The 21,010-nt window shown below is 48.3% G+C and overlaps 1 protein-coding gene across 2 annotated transcripts in view; it reads left to right on the top strand.

Moving 5' to 3' along the window:
- Window positions 1-2,974: 2,974 nt before the first annotated feature.
- ALDOC (aldolase, fructose-bisphosphate C) overlaps window positions 2,975-21,010 on the top strand; it is a 46,240-nt gene continuing 28,204 nt past the window's right edge. The window contains exon 1 of one of the 2 annotated variants that reach the window (XM_063955977.1): window positions 2,975-3,086. The gene's annotated coding sequence lies outside the window, so the exon portion shown is untranslated. Of the gene's footprint in view, window positions 3,120-21,010 lie in introns of both variants that reach the window. The other variant, XM_063955978.1, reaches the window with a different exon arrangement.

Genomic DNA, 21,010 nt, shown 5'->3' on the forward strand with positions numbered 1-21,010 from the left:
GCTCCTCGTGTGGCTGGCTGTTAGTGCTGCGCTGCTCCTCTCCTCACGCTGCTTCCTCCTGAGGTCAGTGTGTATCACGTGATGGAGAGGGAGGGGAGAGAGCGGGCATGCTGAAGATTGCTGTGCTGTGTCTTCAGGGAGGAGTGAGCAGGAAGGGGGGAGGGCCCTATTGCAGGAGGAGATCCATCATCCGAGATTAAGATCCTCTGTACGGCCGGCGGCGCACTGCGCAGCAGCATGTTACAGTGAGGCAGGCGCTGCTCGTCAGTATGGTTGCGGAGCAGGGAGAGCGCCTCTCTAGCCCAGCGCCTCCCTGCTTTGCAGACCTTGCTGAGCGGGTAGCGCCGGGCCTGACTGCAGGGGAGGCAGATATAACATGTGCAGAGAGAGTTAGATTTGGGTGGGTTATTTTATTTCTGTGCAGGGTAAATACTGGCTGCTTTATTTTTACACTGCAAATTAGATTGCAGATTGAACACACCCCACCCAAATCTAACTCTCTCTGCACATGTTATATCTGCCTCCCCTGCAGTGCACATGGTTTTGCCCAATTTCTATCAAAAATCCTGCTGCGATCAACTTGGAATTACCCCCACTTATCTAATGAAGTCTGGCTGGCCGAAGCTGTTGCAGCTCATCCTCCTGCTGCAGCATGGTCCTGTGTAGCTCCGCCCCTTACTCCCATCTAGCTCTGCCCACTTTGCCTCCCTCCCGGCCACTGAATGTCACACAGGGGAGGGGAGGGGGAGAGGAGGCTTTGTGCTGCCAGCGCCGCTGCATGTGTGACAGCAGCCGGCAGCAGCAGCAGGGATAGCAGCAGCAGCTCAGCACAGGGATGTAGAGCAGGGAGAACGCCTCTCCTTCCTGGTGCCTCCCTGCACTGCATCCCTTTGCTGAGCGGCTAGCACCGGACCTGTCACTGACACTGCACAGCACTCTCACCTTTTACATTGATTCAGCCAGTCACTCAGTTCTGCCAGCCAGTCTCTATTGTTATCACCAGTGTCCCAACGCGCCATATTACAGGGAAGTAGACGCACTAAATAAAGTACAGCTCCCAGCAGCCCTTAGCGCCGAAGCATTCCCGCCCTTAGGGCTGCTGGGAGCTGTAGTTTATTGAGTGCATCTAATTCCCTGTAATGCGGCGTGTTAGGACACCGGCGCTAACAATAGTGACTGGCTGCTGTGCGAGTCTCCGGGAGAGCCACTGCCAAAGGGAGGACAGCAGCGTAGCTGCTTCCAGGAGAAGAAGCAGGATAAGCATTACTCACCCCTCCCCGACTCACAGTACCTCTGGCCCCATCCGTGGCACCCCCCCACACCCCCTCCAGCACCCGCGGTAGCTCCGGGCCCCCTCCCCCACCTGCAGCAACCCCGCACATGCCCCTCCCGCAGCACCACCGCATCCGCCCCTCCCCCACTCGGAGCACCCCCGCACTGCTCCTCCCCCACCCGCAGTGGCTCCGGACCACCACCCATGGCACCCTCGCACCAGACCCTCCCCCACCTGCATCACCACCGCAACCGCCCCTCCCGCGGCACCCTAGGGTCCCATCCGCATCTTCCCCGCACCCGCTACTCCCCCAACCACAGCACCTACTAGGTGATTCACCAGGCCCTGCGTGCGCTGTTCACACCGTTGCAAGGGGCTTCGACCCCGTATCCATCACACGCCCTTTGTCCGTGCAATATTTAACCACTCACACAATTATGATTGGATGTAATACTCCATATAATAAAAATATTGCACGCCACAAGGGTGTGCAAGGGTTAAGGGGGCGTAGCCCCTTACGACGGTGTGAAGAGCGCCCGTAGGGCGCGATGAATCACCTAGTATATAAAATCTACCTCCTCATTTGTATGGGCTCCACATTCTGAAGTGCCTCGGGCCCCCCCATAGTCTTAATCCGGCTGTGCTTGTTGTCATAATTTGGGCCACTGACCAAGAGGAAGGGGTTTTCCAGGCAAATGGATCCCTTCCCCCGTGTTTGCCTGTGTATACACACACACGCACACACACATATATACTAGCTTTTCTACCAGTTCTTCGCAGAGGAGCTTCTGATTTTCATGGTTGTAGATGTAAATGAGTCTAAGAAATTTGGTGAATCTATAGAGATATGCATTTGAGATGTCTTAATGTAAGTAAATATTAATCCATGGTTCTTGGTGTTAACCCGAGGAGCACCCATAGCAGATATGGTAAAAAGTGACAGGACTTTTTTTGTAGTTTATTAAATTCTACACACTGGAAGTGCAATCCAAATTTTGATCCAATTGTCCGTTTGGGCGTTATAACTCACGCAACGCAAGCCACGCATCGGTAAAGACATCATGTCAACCCCCTGTTCATCCCCTTATTAAAATTCTAATTACGTAGTATATAGTACGTTTTGTGAGTTCTGCCAAGATTCTGTTGCTTCCCTAAAAGGTGTGCCAGGTAATGCAGAAATGTTGCACTAGATGTGCTATCACAGTATGGGGCAATGCTGGAAAGGTCACTATTATTTATTTATTTATTAACAGTTTCTCATATAGTGCAGCAAATTCCTTTGTGCTTTACAATTGGACACAATTAGAAGACAATAACAAGCAGTCACAGAGGTAGGAGGGCCCTTCTAACAAGTTTATAATCTATTATTATAACAACAACCACCTGTATTGCATCTAAAACAGTCTCTCTTTCACACGATTTGCAATAAATTAGGACACATACAATATGTGGCTGTATATGTACATAATCCATAAACTGCATAAAATTAGAAATCAGGGAAATATCTCTTTCAACATAAAAGCCAGATGAATTATTGATGCAGGTAATGAATGCAGCACACTATATTTAGCAGTCCCACTTTCATGATTTCATGAGGGACTAGATTAATAATACAGCAGGGGGTATGGGCAATATATGGGGTGTGACGTCATGCAAGCTCAAGGGAAGCCTTATAGTGCGTGACGTCATTCCCAATCAGCACGGAGGGGCGTGGCCTGGACCGGGTATTAGATCCCGGAGTCACGTAGCTCTGCAGCAGAACCGTTTACACCGGGTGAAGCAGAGCAGCTTGTAGTGCGCAAACAGGATACAGGTGAGTGTCAGTCCGACTCATCTGCCGCTGGAGGTAGGTTATTGTGCTGCGTGATGAGGAGGAGACCAGGGCATGCTGCTGCTGACAATTATCAGAAGAAGCTCAATAACTGCGTGTGTGCTGTGAGACTTGTTGATGGGTGCGGGTTGGTAAGGCGTATGTGCCTGTGGTTACACCCAGAACAGCAACAGGACATCTCTCTGCGTGCAATACGCAGGAGATCTGGCAGTGGCTAGAAATGGCTGCTGCAACACCTCCGTGCACCAAATAAGTGGAGTGGGGTGTGTAATGTAGGAATAGGTGCTGTAGTGGCTATTGTGGCAGCTATGGGATGGGATGGGGTGTTCTAATAAGGAATAGATAATCTTGTAGCAAAGCTGTCAGCTGTGGAAGTAATACTGGTTATGCATACCTCCCAACATGACCCTCTCCAGGAGGGACACAATGTTCTGCTCCTGGACTTTTTTCTTAATTATGATTGCTGTCACCTGTGGTGAAACACCTTTCTTATCCATTATAATCTGTTCAACACAGGTGCAGGCATCATCCATTAAGAGGAAAGTCCAGAAGCAGAGCATTGTGTCCCTCCTGGAGAGGGTCATGTTGGGAGGTCTGGTTATGTAGGGATATTTGCTTACCTGGAGCCTGGCATGTAGCACTATTAAATTCTGCATTCGTAGCTTCAAATGCTGCTGGCTGTATGTACCTAGCGTTGTGTGCAATGCTACGGCTAGCTTGCACAGACTAGATAGACAGATATTATTCTCCTTGTAGCATTTTAGGAGTGGGCCCTAAATAATATTTAGATTGTTTGTTTATAGTTGTGTTCTCTCCTGTGTTTCTCTCCAGGCACAACAGGGTCTTGTAACAAATTGAGTATTTGGTGTTCTCATCTGCTGCCACTTCTGATACATTTACCTCAATAAAATGTTGATTCCCCTCTGTTTTCAGGCTGCGCTCTAGCCTGACACTGTGTCACTTGTCTCTAATTATTGTGCCATTGGTGGGTGTGTATTATTCATCCTGAGACTTCCTCCTGAATGGTGTTGTCAGTCACCTGGAGTTCTTACTTTTCTATCTATGTATTAATCCCTGAAACTATATTTGTGGCTCTTTTCAGGAGGGATTAATTATTTGTGCTTATGGCAGGTAAGGTCACCACAAGGTCATTGGGTGATGGCAGTAGTAAATCCTGTCCTCGGAGGAGTTAGTCAGTGTGTACAGTTCCTCTGATTGTGGCCCTTTTATTTTAGGGCTCTTATTTTGAAACAGATGGTGTTTACAGGCCACAGAGGGTGGCTTATTTCCACTGGAAAGCTGCTGCTTGGTTTAGTTGCTATGGTAACCTATATTAGACTCTTCTGTCAGCATAGCAGCCATTTTGGTCTGCTGACGACCTGGAAAAGAATGCTACACGGGTTTGATACCTGCCTATATGTAACTGAATGTGCAAAGTAATCTCTTATCTTGTCTGACACCATTGTTGCCCAGACACTGAGCCTGGCATGCTCAGGTTTAAATTCTATTTATTTAGAACAGCAACCAGTGCATAAAATTAAACGTGGAGTGCAACACCTTATGGCCCATGTTTACTAAAGGCAAAAAGTGTATTATAGCGATATATTGCAAAATATGGAGAGATCAGTAATGGCGATTTTCAACAGAAAACATGATTCATTTTAAATGTGTGGTGGTTTTTTTTTTTTTTTTAAATACCTGCTTTCTGATAAAACCTTATGGCAGTGGTTCTCAAATGCATCCCAACGGTACAAGTTTTAGGTATATCCATGGCTCGGAACATATGGTTAAATCAAATTGATGGAGTTGCTAATTAAGTCACTTGTGGCCAAGCATGCACAGGCAGCTCACAAACCTAGACCATTGGGGTGCCTTGAGGGCCGCATTTGCGAGCCTCTGCCTGATGGATCACTGGTAACTGTTTCTAGGAGACTGTGACGTTGCTGAAGCATTGCTTGGCATTGTCACCAAGGTGTATTAGACTCTAATCTCTTTACATCTATCCAAGGCTGCAGTCCTTGGACATTTAAAGTATATTAACTTTAAGGAAAAGCATTCTCAAAGAGTTTGCACTGGCCCAGAAAAGGGTTTCTCAATTTCTGAATTCTGTACTCGAGGCACACTGACAGTCCAGGTTTTAAGGGTATCCATGCATAAGCCCAGGTGACTTAAGGGCCCCATACACTAGAAGAAAAATGCCCAATTTCATCCGATTTTGACCCGATATGTCGGATGTGTTTTACATCTGATCTGATGCGCGTTCCCGTGAGCATCGGATCGCAGCCCCTAGGTCATTAGTGCTGCACTCGTGATATGTTGGATCCCGCAGGCATGGCTGGGATCGCATACGATACATCCTATGCAAAAGGACCGCATACGATGTATCGTATGTGATCCTGCAGTCCGGGAAGCTGCAGGGCGGTTCAAGGAAAATTGCCTCTGACTTCAGCCTCAGGCATATTGTTGTAGTGTATGGGGCCCTTTAATTAGTATTTCAGTTGGTTTAATTTATTATTATTTCTCTAACGTCCTAAGTGGATGCTGGGGACTCCGTCAGGACCATGGGGAATAGCGGCTCCGCAGGAGACAGAGCACAAAAATAAAGCTTTAGGATTAGGTGGTGTGTACTGGCTCCTCCCCCTATGACCCTCCTCCAAGCCTCAGTTAGGTTTTTGTGCCCGTCCGAGCAGGGTGCAATCTAGGTGGCTCTCTTAAAGAGCTGCTTAGAAAAAGTTTTTTATTTTTTTTTATTTTCAGTGAGTCCTGCTGGCAACAGGCTCACTGCATCGAGGGACTTAGGGGAGAGAATTTCAACTCACCTGCGTGCAGGATGGATTGGATTCTTAGGCTACTGGACACCATTAGCTCCAGAGGGAGTCGGAACACAGGTCTCACCCTGGGGTTCGTCCCGGAGCCGCGCCGCCGACCCCCCTTACAGATGCTGAAGATTGAAGGTCCGGAAACAGGCGGCAGAAGGCTCTTCAGTCTTCATGAAGGTAGCGCACAGCACTGCAGCTGTGCGCCATTGTTGTCACACACTTCACACCAAGCGGTCACGGAGGGTGCAGGGCGCTGCTGGGGGCGCCCTGGGCAGCAATATTTTAATACCTTATGGCAAAAGAATACATCACATATAGCCATTAAGGCTATATGTATGTATTTAACCCATGCCAGTTATCTAAATCTACGGGAGGAAAGCCCGCCGAAATAGGGGGCGGGGCTTATTCTCCTCAGCACACAGCGCCATTTTCCTGCTCAGCTCCGCTGTGAGGAAGGCTCCCAGGACTCTCCCCTGCACTGCACTACAGAAACAGGGTAAAACAGAGAGGGGGGGCATTTTTTGGCGATATATTGGATATATTTAAGCTGCTATAAGGAACAACACTTATATAAGGTTGTTCCCATATATATTATAGCGCTTGGGTGTGTGCTGGCAAACTCTCCCTCTGTCTCCCCAAAGGGCTAGTGGGGTCCTGTCTTCGATAAGAGCATTCCCTGTGTGTCTGCTGTGTCGGTACGTGTGTGTCGACATGTATGAGGACGATGTTGGCGTGGAGGCAGAGCAATTGCCGATAATGGTGATGTCACCCCCCAGGGAGTCGACACCGGAATGGATGGCTTTGTTTATGGAATTACGTGATAATGGCAGCACATTACAAAAATCAGTTGACGACATGAGACGGCCGGCAAACCAGTTAGTACCTGCCCAGGCGTCTCAGACACCGTCAGGGGCTGTAAAGCGCCCTTTACCTCAGTCGGTCGTCACAGACCCAGACACTGAATCTAGTGTCGACGGTGATGAAACAAACGTATTTTCAAGTAGGGCCACACGTTATATGATCACGGCAATGAAGGAGGCTTTGCATATCTCTGATACTGCAAGTACCACAAAAAGGGGTATTATGTGGGGGGTGAAAAAACTACCTGTAGTTTTTCCTGAATCAGAGGAATTAAATGATGTATGTGATGAAGCGTGGGTTAACCCAGATAGAAAAATGCTAATTTCAAAAAAGTTATTAGCATTATACCCTTTCCCGCCAGAGGTTAGGGCGCGCTGGGAAACACCCCCTAGGGTGGATAAGGCGCTCACACGCTTATCAAAACAAGTGGCGTTACCGTCTCCTGATACGGCCGCCCTCAAGGATCCAGCGGATAGGAGACTGGAAACTACCCTAAAAAGTATATACACACATACTGGTGTTATACTGCGACCGGCCATCGCCTCAGCCTGGATGTGCAGTGCTGGGGTCGTCTGGTTGGATTCCCTGACTGAAAATATTGATACCCTGGATAGGGACAGTATTTTATTGACTATAGAGCAATTAAAGGATGCTTTCCTTTATATGCGAGATGCGCAGAGAGATATTTGCACTCTGGCATCGAGAGTAAATGCGATGTCCATATCTGCCAGAAGGAGTTTATGGACGCGACAGTGGTCAGGTGATGCGGATTCCAAACGACATATGGAAGTATTGCCGTATAAAGGGGAGGAATTATTTGGCGTCGGTCTATCGGATCTGGTGGCCACGGCAACTGCCGGAAAATCCACTTTTTTTACCTCAGACCCCCTCCCAACAGAAAAAGACACCGTCTTTTCAGCCGCAGTCCTTTCGTTCCTATAAGGACAAAAGGACAGTCATATCTGCCTCGGGGCAGAGGAAAGGGTAAGAGAGGGCAGCAAGCAGCCCCTGCCCAGGAACAGAAGCCCTCCCAGGGTTCTGCAAAGCCCTCAGCATGACGCTGGGGCCTTACAAGCGGACTCAGGAACGGTGGGGGGTCGACTCAAGAATTTTAGCGCACAGTGGGCTTGCTCACAGGTGGACCCCTGGATTCTGCAGGTAGTATCTCAGGGTTACAGGTTGGAATTCGAGAAGTCTCCCCCTCGCCGGTTCCTAAAGTCTGCTTTGCCAACGTCTCCCTCAGACAGGGCGACGGTATTGGAAGCCATTCACAAGCTGTTTTCTCAGCAGGTGATAGTCAAGGTACCCCTCCTACAACAGGGAAAGGGGTATTACTCCACGCTATTTGTGGTACCGAAGCCGGACGGCTAGGTAAGACCTATTCTAAATCTGAAATCTTTGAACCTGTACATACAAAAATTCAAGTTCAAGATGGAGTCACTCAGAGCAGTGATAGCGAATCTGGAAGAAGGGGACTTTATGGTGTCCCTGGACATAAAGGATGCTTACCTGCATGTCCCAATTTGCCCTTCACATCAAGGGTACCTCAGGTTCGTGGTGCAAAACTGTCATTATCAGTTTCAGACGCTGCCGTTTGGATTGTCCACGGCACCTCGGGTCTTTACCAAGGTAATGGCCGAAATGATGATCCTTCTACGAAGAAGAGGCGTATTAATTATCCCTTACTTGGACGATCTCCTGATAAGGGCAAGGTCCAGAGAACAGCTGGAAGACGGAGTAGCACTAACCCAACTAGTGCTGCAACAACACGGGTGGATTCTGAATTTTCCAAAATCTCAGTTGACCCCGACGACACGTCTGCTGTTCCTGGGAATGATTCTGGACACGGTTCAGAAAAAGGTGTTTCTTCCGGAGGAGAAAGCCAGGGAGTTATCCGAACTTGTCAGGAACCTCCTAAAACCAGGGACAGTGTCTGTGCATCAATGCACAAGAGTCCTGGGAAAGATGGTGGCTTCTTACGAAGCGATTCCATTCGGCAGATTCCACGCACGAACTTTTCAGTGGGATCTGCTGGACAAATGGTCCGGATCGCATCTGCAGATGCATCAGCGGATAACCTTATCGCCACGGACAAGGGTGTCTTTTTTTTCTGTGGTGGTTGCAGAGTGCTCATCTGTTAGAGGGCCGCAGATTCGGCATACAGGACTGGGTCCTGGTGACCACGGATGCCAGTCTGAGAGGCTGGGGAGCGGTCACACAAGGAAGAAACTTCCAGGGAGTATGGTCAAGCCTGGAGATGTCTCTTCACATAAATATACTGGAGCTAAGAGCTATTTACAATGCTCTAAGTCTGGCAAAACCCCTGCTTCAGGGTCAGCCGGTGTTGATCCAGTCGGACAACATCACGGCAGTCGCCCACGTAAACAGACAGGGCGGCACAAGAAGCAGGACGGCAATGGCAGAAGCTGCAAGGATTCTTCGCTGGGCGGAAGATCATGTGACAGCACTGTCAGCAGTATTCATTCCGGGAGTGGACAACTGGGAAGCAGACTTCCTAAGCAGACACGATCTACACCCGGGAGAGTGGGGACTTCATCCAGAAGTCTTCCACATGATTGTGAACCGTTGGGAAAAACCAATGGTGGATATGATGGCGTCCCGCCTCAACAAAAAACTGGACAGGTATTGCGCCAGGTCAAGAGATCCTCAGGCAATAGCTGTGGACGCTCTGGTAACACCGTGGGTGTTCCAGTCAGTGTATGTGTTCCCTCCTCTGCCTCTCATACCAAAAGTACTGAGAATTATACGGCAAAAGGGAGTAAGAACGATACTAGTGGCTCCGGATTGGCCAAGAAGAACTTGGTACCCGGAACTTCAAGAGATGCTCACGGAGGATCCGTGGCCTCTACCTCTAAGACGGGACCTGCTTCAGCAGGGACCGTGTCTATTCCAAGACTTACCGCGGCTGCGTTTGACGGCATAGCGGTTGAACGCCGAATTCTAAAGGAAAAAGGCATTCCGGAAGAGGTCATTCCTACACTGGTAAAAGCCAGGAAGGAGGTGACTGCACAACATTATCACCGCATTTGGAGAAAATATGTTGCGTGGTGTGAGGCCAGGAAGGCCCCCACGGAGGAATTTCAACTGGGTCGATTCCTACATTTCCTGCAAACAGGATTGTCTATGGGCCTCAAATTGGGGTCCATTAAGGTTCAAATTTCGGCCCTGTCGATTTTCTTCCAGAAAGAATTGGCTTCAGTTCCTGAAGTCCAGACTTTTGTAAAAGGAGTACTACATATACAGCCCCCGGTTGTGCCCCCAGTGGCACCGTGGGATCTTAATGTAGTCTTGGATTTTCTCAAATCCCATTGGTTTGAGCCGCTCAAATCGGTGGAGCTGAAGTATCTTACATGGAAAGTAACCATGCTACTGGCCCTGGCTTCAGCCAGGAGAGTATCAGAATTGGCGGCTTTATCATATAAGAGCCCATATCTGATTTTCCATACGGACAGGGCAGAACTGCGGACGCGTCCTCATTTACTGCCTAAGGTGGTGTCAGCGTTTCACCTGAACCAGCCTATTGTGGTGCCTGCGGCTACTAACGAGTTGGAGGATTCCAAGTTGTTGGACGTGGTCCGGGCATTGAAAATATATATTTCAAGAACGGCGGGAGTCAAAGTCTGACTCACTGCTTATATTGTATGCACCCAACAAGATGGGTGCTCCTGCTTCTAAGCAGACGATTGCTCGTTGGATTTGTAGCACAATTCAACTTGCACATTCTGTGGCAGGCTTGCCACAACCTAAATCTGTCAAGGCCCATTCCACAAGGAAAGTGGGCTCATCCTGGGCGGCTGCCCGGGGAGTCTCGGCATTACAACTCTGCCGAGCTGCTACTTGGTCAGGGGCAAACACGTTTGCAAAATTCTACAAATTTGATACCCTGGCTGAGGAGGACCTTGAGTTCTCTCATTCGGTGCTGCAGAGTCATCCGCACTCTCCCGCCCGTTTGGGAGCTTTGGTATAATCCCCATGGTCCTGACGGAGTCCCCAGCATCCACTTAGGACGTTAGAGAAAATAAGAATTTACTTACCGATAATTCTATTTCTCGTAGTCCGTAGTGGATGCTGGGCGCCCATCCCAAGTGCGGATTGTCTGCAATACTTGTACATAGTTATTGTTACAAAAAAATCGGGTTGTTATTTGTTGTGAGCCGTCTGTTCAGAGGCTCCTACGTTTGTCATACTGTTAACTGGGTTCAGATCACAAGTTATACGGTGTGATTGGTGTGGCTGGTATGAGTCTTACCCGGGGTTCAATATCCTTCCTTATTGTGTACACTCGTCCGGGCACAGTATCCTAACTGAGGCTTGGAGGAGGGTCATAGGGGGAGGAGCCAGTACACACCACCTAATCCTAAAGCTTTATTTTTGTGCCCTGTCTCCTGCGGAGCCGCTATTCCCCATGGTCCTGACGGAGTCCCCAGCATCCACTACGGACTACGAGAAATAGAATTATCGGTAAGTAAATTCTTATTTATTATCAGTTACTTATATAGCGCACACATATTCCGCAGTGCTTTACAGTGAATATTTGCCCATTCACATCAGTCCCTTCCCCAGTGGAGCTTACAATCTATATTCCCTACCACATGCACACACATTCACGCTAGGGTTAATTTAGTTCGGAGCCAATTAACCTACCAGTATATATTTGGCTTGTGGGAGGAAACCCACGCAAGTATGGGGAGAATATACAAACTCCACACAGTTAGGGCCATGGTGCGAATTGAACCCATGACCTTAGTGCTGTGAGGCAGTAATGCTAACCCTTACACCATCTGTACAAGCATGGGTATTCTTAAAGCCTGAACTGTTGAGCTAGGTGTACAATACAATTTATTAGGCTGATTTGCCAAAATGTGGGTGATCGGCCTGTTGTGTGTGAGCATCACTGTTCTGGGCAAATACCGATAAACTGGGCAGAAGCGCTGTTTAAATCATGTTGCACTGCAGGTGGGTCAGATGTAACGTGCAGAGAGATTTAGAGTTGGGTGGGTTATTTTGTTTCTGTGCAGGGTAAGTACTGGCTGCTTCATTTTTACGCTGCAATCTTTTATATTTCAGTTTGAACACGCCCCACCCAAATATGAATCTCTGCACATGTTATAACTGCCCCACATGCAGTGCAACATGGTTTTACCCAATTGCTAACAACTTTGAATAACCCCTTAAGGCCCATTGTGCAGTATGGATGCATTCCTGATCTGTCCATATTCCTACGATTTATCCTGATAATCTCATTCTACTCGTGGGTGGACATATGCAAATGTAGCATGTTGTGGCAGGAAACCTGTACCTTTCTTGCTCCCCCCTCCCCCCCTATCGTTCTTTCACACCCTAAAACTTCTTGGGGCTAAGTTTGGGAAACCTTGACCTAGGTTTGTTTTTTTGTTTTGTGTGGTGGTTTTTTTTTTTTTTTTCTTCTGCCACCTCTTAAAGGCCCATACACATGGAGGTATTTTGTCTGAGAGACTTTGACTGCATGTTTAACCTTGAACTGGCAGTAGGAGATTTTGACTAACTTTAACAGCGATTTTGACTAAGTGTGCAAGTGACTTTGGCTATGGGAGATTTTGTCTAACTCATTTAAGCAAGGGATGCTTTTTCGTTTCCACGACTTAGCCAAAATTGACTTGCCTGCACAGGTTTTTATTTTTTTTAATTTTTTTTATGCAGCGATAGCGAACTGGAAGGGACGCGCATACAGTGGGGCAAAAAAGTATTTGGACAGCAACAGATTGTGCAAGTTGACCCACTTAAAAAGATGAGATGGGTCTGTAATTTCCATCATAGGTAAACTTCAACTGTGAGAGACAGAATCTGAAAAACACAACAACAAAAAAAAACCCTCAGGAAATCGCATTGTATGATTTTTAAACCATTTACTTGTATATTCTTGTGAAAAATATTTGGACACCTACCAAGCAGCAAGATTTCTGGCTCTCACAGACCTGTTACTTCTTCTTTATGAAGCTCTTCAATCCTCCACTCTTAACCAGTTCAAAACAGGTGCCATTAATACAGGTAATCTGTATAAAAGACACCTGTCCACACCCTCAAACAGTCAGACTGCTACGTCTCCACCATGGCCAAGACCAGAGAGCTGTTTAAGGACACCAGGTACAAAATTGTAGAATTGCACAAGGCTGGGATGAGCTACTCGACAATAGGCAAGCAGCTTGGTGAGAAGAGATCAACTGTTGGTGCAATTATTAAAAAATGGAAGAAATACAAGATCACTGACAATCTCCCTCAACCTGGGGCTCCATGCAAGATCTCGCCTCTTGGGGTATCAATGATCTGGATAACGGTGAGGAATCGGTCCAGAACTACACTGGGGGACCTGGTCAATGACCTCAAGAGAGCTGGGACCACAGTCACAAAGGTTACCATTAGTAACACACTACGTTGTGATGGATTGAAATCCTGCAGTGCCCGAAAGGTCCCGCTGCTTAAGCCAGCACATGTCCAGGCCCGTTTAAAGTTTGCCAGTGACCATCTGGATGATCCAGAGGAGGATTGGGAGAATGTAGTGTGGTCAGATGAGAGCAAAATCAAACTTTTTGGCATAAACTCGACTCCCCGTGTTTGGAGGGAGAAGAATGATGAATGGCATCCCATGAACACCATACCCACTGGGGGTGCAAACATCATGCTTTGGGGCTGCTTTTCTGCAAAGGGGACAGGACGACTGATCCGTATTAAGGAGAGTATGCATTGGGCCATGTATCGTGAGAGTTTGGGCAAAAACATCCTTCCCTCAGTAAGGGCATTGAAGATGGAACGTGGCTGGGTCTTCCTGCATGACAATGACCCGAAACACACCGCCCAGGCAACTAAGGAGTGGCTCCGTAAGAAGCGTTTCAAGGTCCTGGAGTGGCCTAGCCAATCTCCAGACCTCATCCCAATAGAAAATCTGTGGAGGGAGTTGAAAGACCGTGGTGCCCGGTGACATCCCAAAAACATGACTGATCTAGAGAAGATCTGCATAGAAGAGTGGTCCAAAATACCTGCTACAGTGTGTGCAAACCTGGTCAAGAACTACAGGAAATGTTTGACCTCTGTAATTGCCAACCGAGGTTCTATTACAAAGTATTGAGTTAATCTTTTTGATTGTCCAAATATTTTCCGCAAGAATATACAAATTGTTTAAAAATCATACAATGTGATTTCATGTGTGTGGGTTTTTTTTTTTTTTTTTTTCCCGATTCTGGGGGTAATTCCAAGTTGATCGCAGCAAGAATTTTGTTAGCAGTTGGGCAAAATCATGTGCACTGCAGGGGAGGCAGATATAACGTGCAGAAAGAGTTCGATTTGGGTGGGTTATTTTGTTTCTGTGCAGAGTAAATACTGGCTGCTTTATTTTTACACTGCAAATTAGATTTCAGTTTGAACACACCACACCCAAATCTAACTCTCTCTGCACATGTTATATCTGCCTCCCCTGCAGTGCACATGGTTTTGCCCAACTGCTAACAAAATTCCTGCTGCAATCAACTTGGAATTACCCCCTCTGTCTCTCACAGTTGAAGTGTACCTATGATGGAAATTACAGATTTCTCTATCGTCCTAGTGGATGCTGGGGTTCCTGAAAGGACCATGGGGGATAGCGGCTCCGCAGGAGACAGGGCACAAAAAGTAAAGCTTTAGGATCAGGTGGTGTGCACTGGCTCCTCCCCCTATGACCCTCCTCCAAGCCTCAGTTAGATTTTTGTGCCCGGCCGAGAAGGGTGCAATCTAGGTGGCTCTCCTAAAGAGCTGCTTAGAAAAGTTTAGCTTAGGTTTTTTATTTTACAGTGAGTCCTGCTGGCAACAGGATCATTGCAACGAGGGACTTAGGGGAGAAGAAATGAACTCACCTGCGTGCAGGATGGATTGGCTACTGGACATTAGCTCCAGAGGGATGATCACAGGTACAGCCTGGATGGTCACCGGAGCCTCGCCGCCGGCCCCCTTGCAGATGCTGAAACGAGAAGAGGTCCAGAATCGGCGGCAGAAGACTCCTCAGTCTTCTTAAGGTAGCGCACAGCACTGCAGCTGTGCGCCATTTCCTCTCAGCACACTTCACACGGCAGTCACTGAGGGTGCAGGGCGCTGGGAGGGGGGCGCCCTGGGAGGCAAATGAAAACCTTTTTTGGCTAAAAATACCTCGCATATAGCCTCCGGGGGCTATATGGAGATATTTAACCCCTGCCAGAATCCATTAAAGAGCGGGAGACGAGCCCGCCGAAAAAGGGGCGGGGCCTATCTCCTCAGCACACAGCGCCATTTTCCCTCACAGAAAGGCTGGAGGGAAGGCTCCCAGGCTCTCCCCTGCACTGCACTACAGAAACAGGGTTAAAACAGAGAGGGGGGGCACTAATTTGGCGTTAGAAATATATAAAAGATGCTATAAGGGAAAACACTTATATAAGGTTGTCCCTATATAATTATAGCGTTTTTGGTGTGTGCTGGCAAACTCTCCCTCTGTCTCTCCAAAGGGCTAGTGGGTCCTGTCCTCTATCAGAGCATTCCCTGTGTGTGTGCTGTGTGTCGGTACGTGTGTGTCGACACGTATGAGGACGATGTTGGTGAGGAGGCGGAGCAATTGCCTGTAATGGTGATGTCACTCTCTAGGGAGTCGACACCGGAATGGATGGCTTATTTAGGGAATTACGTGATAATGTCAACACGCTGCAAGGTCTGTTGACGACATGAGACGGCCGACAAACGATTAGTACCTGTCCAGACGTCTCAGAAACACCGTCAGGGGTTTTAAAACGCCCGTTTACTTTAGTCGGTCGACACAGACACTGACACGGACACTGAATCCAGTGTCGACGGTGAATAAACAAACGTATTCCTTATTAGGGCCACACGTTAAGGGCAATGAAGGAGGTGTTACATATTTCTGATACTACAAGTACCACAAAAGAGGGTATTATGTGGGATGTGAAAAAACTACCGTAGTTTTTCCTGAATCAGATAAATTAAATGAAGTGTGTGATGATGCGTGGGTTCCCCCCGATAGAAAATTATGGGCGGTATACCCTTTCCCGCCAGAAGTTAGGGCGCGTTGGGAAACACCCCTTAGGGTGGATAAGGCGCTCACACGCTTATCAAAACAAGTGGCGGTACCGTCTATAGATAGGGCCGTCCTCAAGGAGCCAGCTGACAGGAGGCTGGAAAATATCATAAAAAGTATATACACACATACTGGTGTTATACTGCGACCAGCGATCGCCTCAGCCTGGATGTGCAGAGCTGGGGTGGCTTGGTCGGATTCCCTGACTAAAAATATTGATACCCTTGACAGGGACAGTATTTTATTGACTATAGAGCATTTAAAGGATGCATTTTCTATATATGCGAGATGCACAGAGGGATATTTGCACTCTGGCATCAAGAGTAAGTGCGATGTCCATATCTGCCAGAAGATGTTTATGGACACGACAGTGGTCAGGTGATGCAGATTCCAAACGGCACAAAGGTGTATTGCCGTATAAAGGAAGAGGAGTTATTTGGGGTCGGTCCATCGGACCTGGTGGCCACGGCAACTGCTGGAAAATCCACCGTTTTTACCCTAAGTCACATCTCTGCAGAAAAAGACACCGTCTTTTCAGCCTCAGTCCTTTCGTCCCTATAAGAGTCATATCTGCCCAGGGATAGAGGAAAGGGAAGAAGACTGCAGCAGGCAGCCCATTCCCAGGAACAGAAGCGTTCCACCGCTTCTGCCAAGCTCTCAGCATGACGCTGGGACCGTACAGGACCACTGGATCCTACATGTAGTATCCCAGGGGTACAGATTGGAATGTCGAGACGTTTCCCCTTCGCAGGCTCTTGAAGTCTGGTTTACCAAGGTCTCCCTCCGACAAGGAGGCAGTATGGGAAACAATTCACAAGCTGTATTCCCAGCAGGTGATAATCAAATTACCCCTCCTACAACAAGAAAAGGGGTATTATTCCACATTATATTGTGGTACTGAAGCCAGAAGGCTAGGTGAGACCTATTCTAAATCTAAAAAATTTGAACACTTACAAAGGTTCAAATCAAGATGGAGTCACTCAGAGCAGTGATAACGAACCAGGAAGAAGGGGACTATATAATGTCCCGAGACATCAGGGATGCTTACCTCCATGTCCAAAATTTGCCCTTCTCACTAAGGGTACCTCAGGTTCGTGGTACAGAACTGTCACTATCAGTTTCAGACGCTGCCGTTTGGATTGTCCACGGCACCCCGGGTCTTTACCAAGGTAATGGCCGAAATGATGATTCTTCTTCGAAGAAAAGGCGTCTTAATTATCCCTTACTTGGACGATCTCCTGATAAGGGCAAGGTCCAGAGAACAGTTAGAGGTCGGAGTAGCACTATCTCGGATACTGCTACAACAGCACGGGTGGATTCTAAATATTCCAAAATCGCAGCTGATCCCGACGACAAGTCTGCTGTGCCTAGGGATGATTCTGGACACAGTCCAGAAAAAGGTGTTTCTCCCGGAAGAGAAAGCCAGGGAGTTATCCGAGCTAGTCAGGAACCTCCTAAAATCAGTGCATCATTGCACAAGGGTCCTGGTAAAGATGGTGACTTCCTACGAAGCAATTCCATTCGGCAGATTTCACGCAAGAATTTTTCAGTGGGATCTGCTGGACAAATGGTCCGGATCGCATCTTCAGATGCATCAGCGGATAACCCTATATCCAAGGACAAGGGTGTCTCTCCTGTGGTGGTTACAGAGTGCTCATCTTCTAGAGGGCCGCAGATTCGGCATTCAGGATTGGATGCTGGTGACCACGGAGGCCAGCCCGAGAGGCTGGGGAGCAGTCACACAAGGAAAAAATTTCCAGGGAGTGTGATCAAGTCTGGAGACTTTTCTCCACATAAATATACTGGAGCTAAGGGTAAATTTATAATACTCTAAGCTTAGCAAGACCTCTGCTTCAAGGTCAGCCGGTATTGATCCAGTGGGAAAAACATCACGGCAGTCGCCCACGTAAATAGACAGGGCGGCACAAGAAGCAGGAGGGCAATGGCAAAAACTGCAAGGACTTTTCGCTGGGCGGAAAATCATGTGATAGCACTGTCAGCAGTGTTTCATTCCGGGAATGGAAACTGGGAAGCAGACTTCCTCAGCAGGCACGACCTCCACCCGGCAGAGTGGAAACTTCATCGGGAAGTTTTCCACATGATTGTAAACCGTTGGGAAATACCAAAGGTGGACATGATGGCGTCCCGTCTGAACAAAAAACGGGACAGGTATTGCGCCAGGTTGAGACCCTCAGGCAATAGCTGTGGACGTTCTGGTAACACCATGGATGTACCAGTCGGTGTATGTGTTCCATCCTCTGCTTCTCATACCTAAGGTACTGAGACTTATAAGACGTAGAGGAGTAAGAACTATACTCATGGCTCCGGATTGGCCAAGAAGGACTTGGTACCCGGAACTTCAAGAGATGCTCACAGAGGACTTATGGCCTCTGCCGCTAAGAAGGGACTTGTTTCAGCAAGTACCATGTCTGTTCCAAGACTTACCGCAGCTGCGTTTGACGGCACGGCGGTGGAACGCCGGATCCTAAGGGAAAAAGGCATTCCGGAAGAGGTCATTCCTACCCTGGTCAAAGCCAGAAAGGAGGTGACCGCACAACATTATCACCACATGTGGCAAAAATATGTTGCGTGGTGTGAGGCCAGAAAGGCCCCACGAAGAAATTTCAACTCGGTCGATTCCTGCATTTCCTGCAAACAGGAGTGTCTATGGGCCTCAAATTGGGGTCCATTAAGGTTCAAATTTCGGCCCTGTCGATTTTCTTCCAGAAAGAAGTGGCTTCAGTTCCTGAAGTCCAGAAGTGTGTCAAGGGAGTATTGCATATACAACCCCCTTTTGTGCCTCCAGTGGCACTGTGGGATCTCAACGTAGTTCTGGGATCCCTCAAATCACATTGGTTTAAAACCAGTCAAATCTGTGGATTTGAAGCATCTCACATGAAAAGTGACCATGCTCTTGGCCCTGGCCTGGACCAGGCGAGTGTCAAATTGGTGGGTTTTTTTTCTCAAAAAAGCCCATATCTGGTTGTCCATTTGGACAGGGCAGAGCTGCGGACTCGTCCCCAGTTATCTCCCTAAGGTGGTGTCAGTGTTTCACCTGAACCAGCTTATTTTGGTGCCTTGCGCCTACTAGGGACTTGGAGGACTCCAGGTTGCTAGATGTTGTCAGGGCCCTGTAAATATAGGTTCCAGGATGGCTGGAGTCAGGAAAACTGACTTGCTGTTATCCTGTATGCACCCAACAAACTGGGTGCTCTTGCTTCTAAGCAGACTTTTGCTAGTTGGATGTGTAATACAATTCAGCTTGCACATTCTGTGGCAGGCCTGCCACAGCCAAAATATGTAAATGCCCATTCCACAAGGAAGGTGGGCTTATCTTGGGCGGCTGCCCGAGGGGTCTCGGCTTTACAACTTTGCCGAGCGGCTATTTAGTCAGGGGCAAACACGTTGGTAAAATCCTACAAATTTGATACCCTGGCTAAGGAGGACCTGGAGTTCTCTCATTCGGTGCTGCAGAGTCATCCGCACTCTCCCGCCCGTTTGGGAGCTTTGGTATTATCCCCATGGTCCTTTCAGGAACCCCAGCATCCACTAGGATGATAGAGAAAATAAGAATTTACTTACCGATAATTCTATTTCTCGGAGTCCGTAGTGGATGCTGGGCGCCCATCCCAAGTGCGGATTATCTGCAATACTTGTACATAGTTACAAAAATCGGGTTATTATTGTTGTGAGCCATCTTTTCAGAGGCTCCGCTGTTATCATACTGTTAACTGGGTTCAGATCACAGGTTGTACAGTGTGATTGGTGTGGCTGGTATGAGTCTTACCCGGGATTCAAAATCCTTCCTTATTGTGTACGCTCGTCCGGGCACGGTATCCTAACTGAGGCTTGGAGGAGGGTCATAGGGGGAGGAGCCAGTGCACACCACCTGATCCTAAAGCTTTACTTTTTGTGCCCTGTCTCCTGCGGAGCCGCTATCCCCCATGGTCCTTTCAGGAACCCCAGCATCCACTACGGACTCCGAGAAATAGAATTATCGGTAAGTAAATTCTTATTTTCTCTGACGTCCTAGTGGATGCTGGGAACTCCGTAAGGACCATGGGGAATAGACGGGCTCCGCATGAGACTGGGCACTCTAAAAGAAAGATTAGGTACTATCTGGTGTGCACTGGCTCCTCCCACTATGACACTCCTCCAGACCTCAGTTAGATTTCTGTGCCCGGCCGAGCTGGATGCACACTAGGGGCTCTCCTGAGCTCCTAGAAAGAAAGTTTATTTTAGGTTTTTTATTTTACAGTGAGACCTGCTGGCAACAGGCTCACTGCATCGAGGGACTAAGGGGAGAAGAAGCGAACCTACCTGCTTGCAGCTAGCTTGGGCTTCTTAGGATACTGGACACCATTAGCTCCAGAGGGATCGACCGCATGGAACTGGCCTTGGTGTTCGTTCCCGGAGCCGCGCCGCCGTCCCCCTTACAGAGCCAGAAGCAAGAAGAGGTCCGGAAAATCGGCGGCAGAAGACATCCGTCTTCACCAAGGTAGCGCACAGCACTGCAGCTGTGCGCCATTGCTCCTCATACACACTTCACACTCCGGTCACTGAGGGTGCAGGGCGCTGGGGGGGGGGGCGCCCTGAGCAGCAATAAAAACACCTTGGCTGGCAAATATATCACAATATATAGCCCCAGAGGCTATATATGTGATAAATACCGCTGCCAGAATCCATAAAAAAGCGGGAGAAAAGTCCGCCGAAAAAGGGGCGGAGCTATCTCCCTCAGCACACTGGCGCCATTTTCTCTTCACAGTGCAGCTGGAAGACAGCTCCCCAGGCTCTCCCCTGTAGTTTGCAGGCTCAAAGGGTTAAAAAGAGAGGGGGGGCACTAAATTTAGGCGCAATATTGTATATACAAGCAGCTATTGGGAAAAATTCACTCAATATAGTGTTAATCCCTAAATTATATAGCGCTCTGGTGTGTGCTGGCATACTCTCTCTCTGTCTCCCCAAAGGGCTGTGTGGGGTCCTGTCCTCAGTCAGAGCATTCACTGTGTGTGTGCGGTGTGTCGGTACGGCTGTGTCGACACGTTTGATGAGGAGGCTTATGTGGTGGCAGAGCAGATGCCGATAAATGTGATGTCTCCCCCTGTGGGGCCGACACCAGAGTGGATGGATAGGTGGAA

Source organism: Pseudophryne corroboree, chromosome 2 (genome assembly GCF_028390025.1).
Source record: "Pseudophryne corroboree isolate aPseCor3 chromosome 2, aPseCor3.hap2, whole genome shotgun sequence".
Classification (NCBI taxonomy): Eukaryota; Metazoa; Chordata; class Amphibia; order Anura; family Myobatrachidae; genus Pseudophryne; species Pseudophryne corroboree.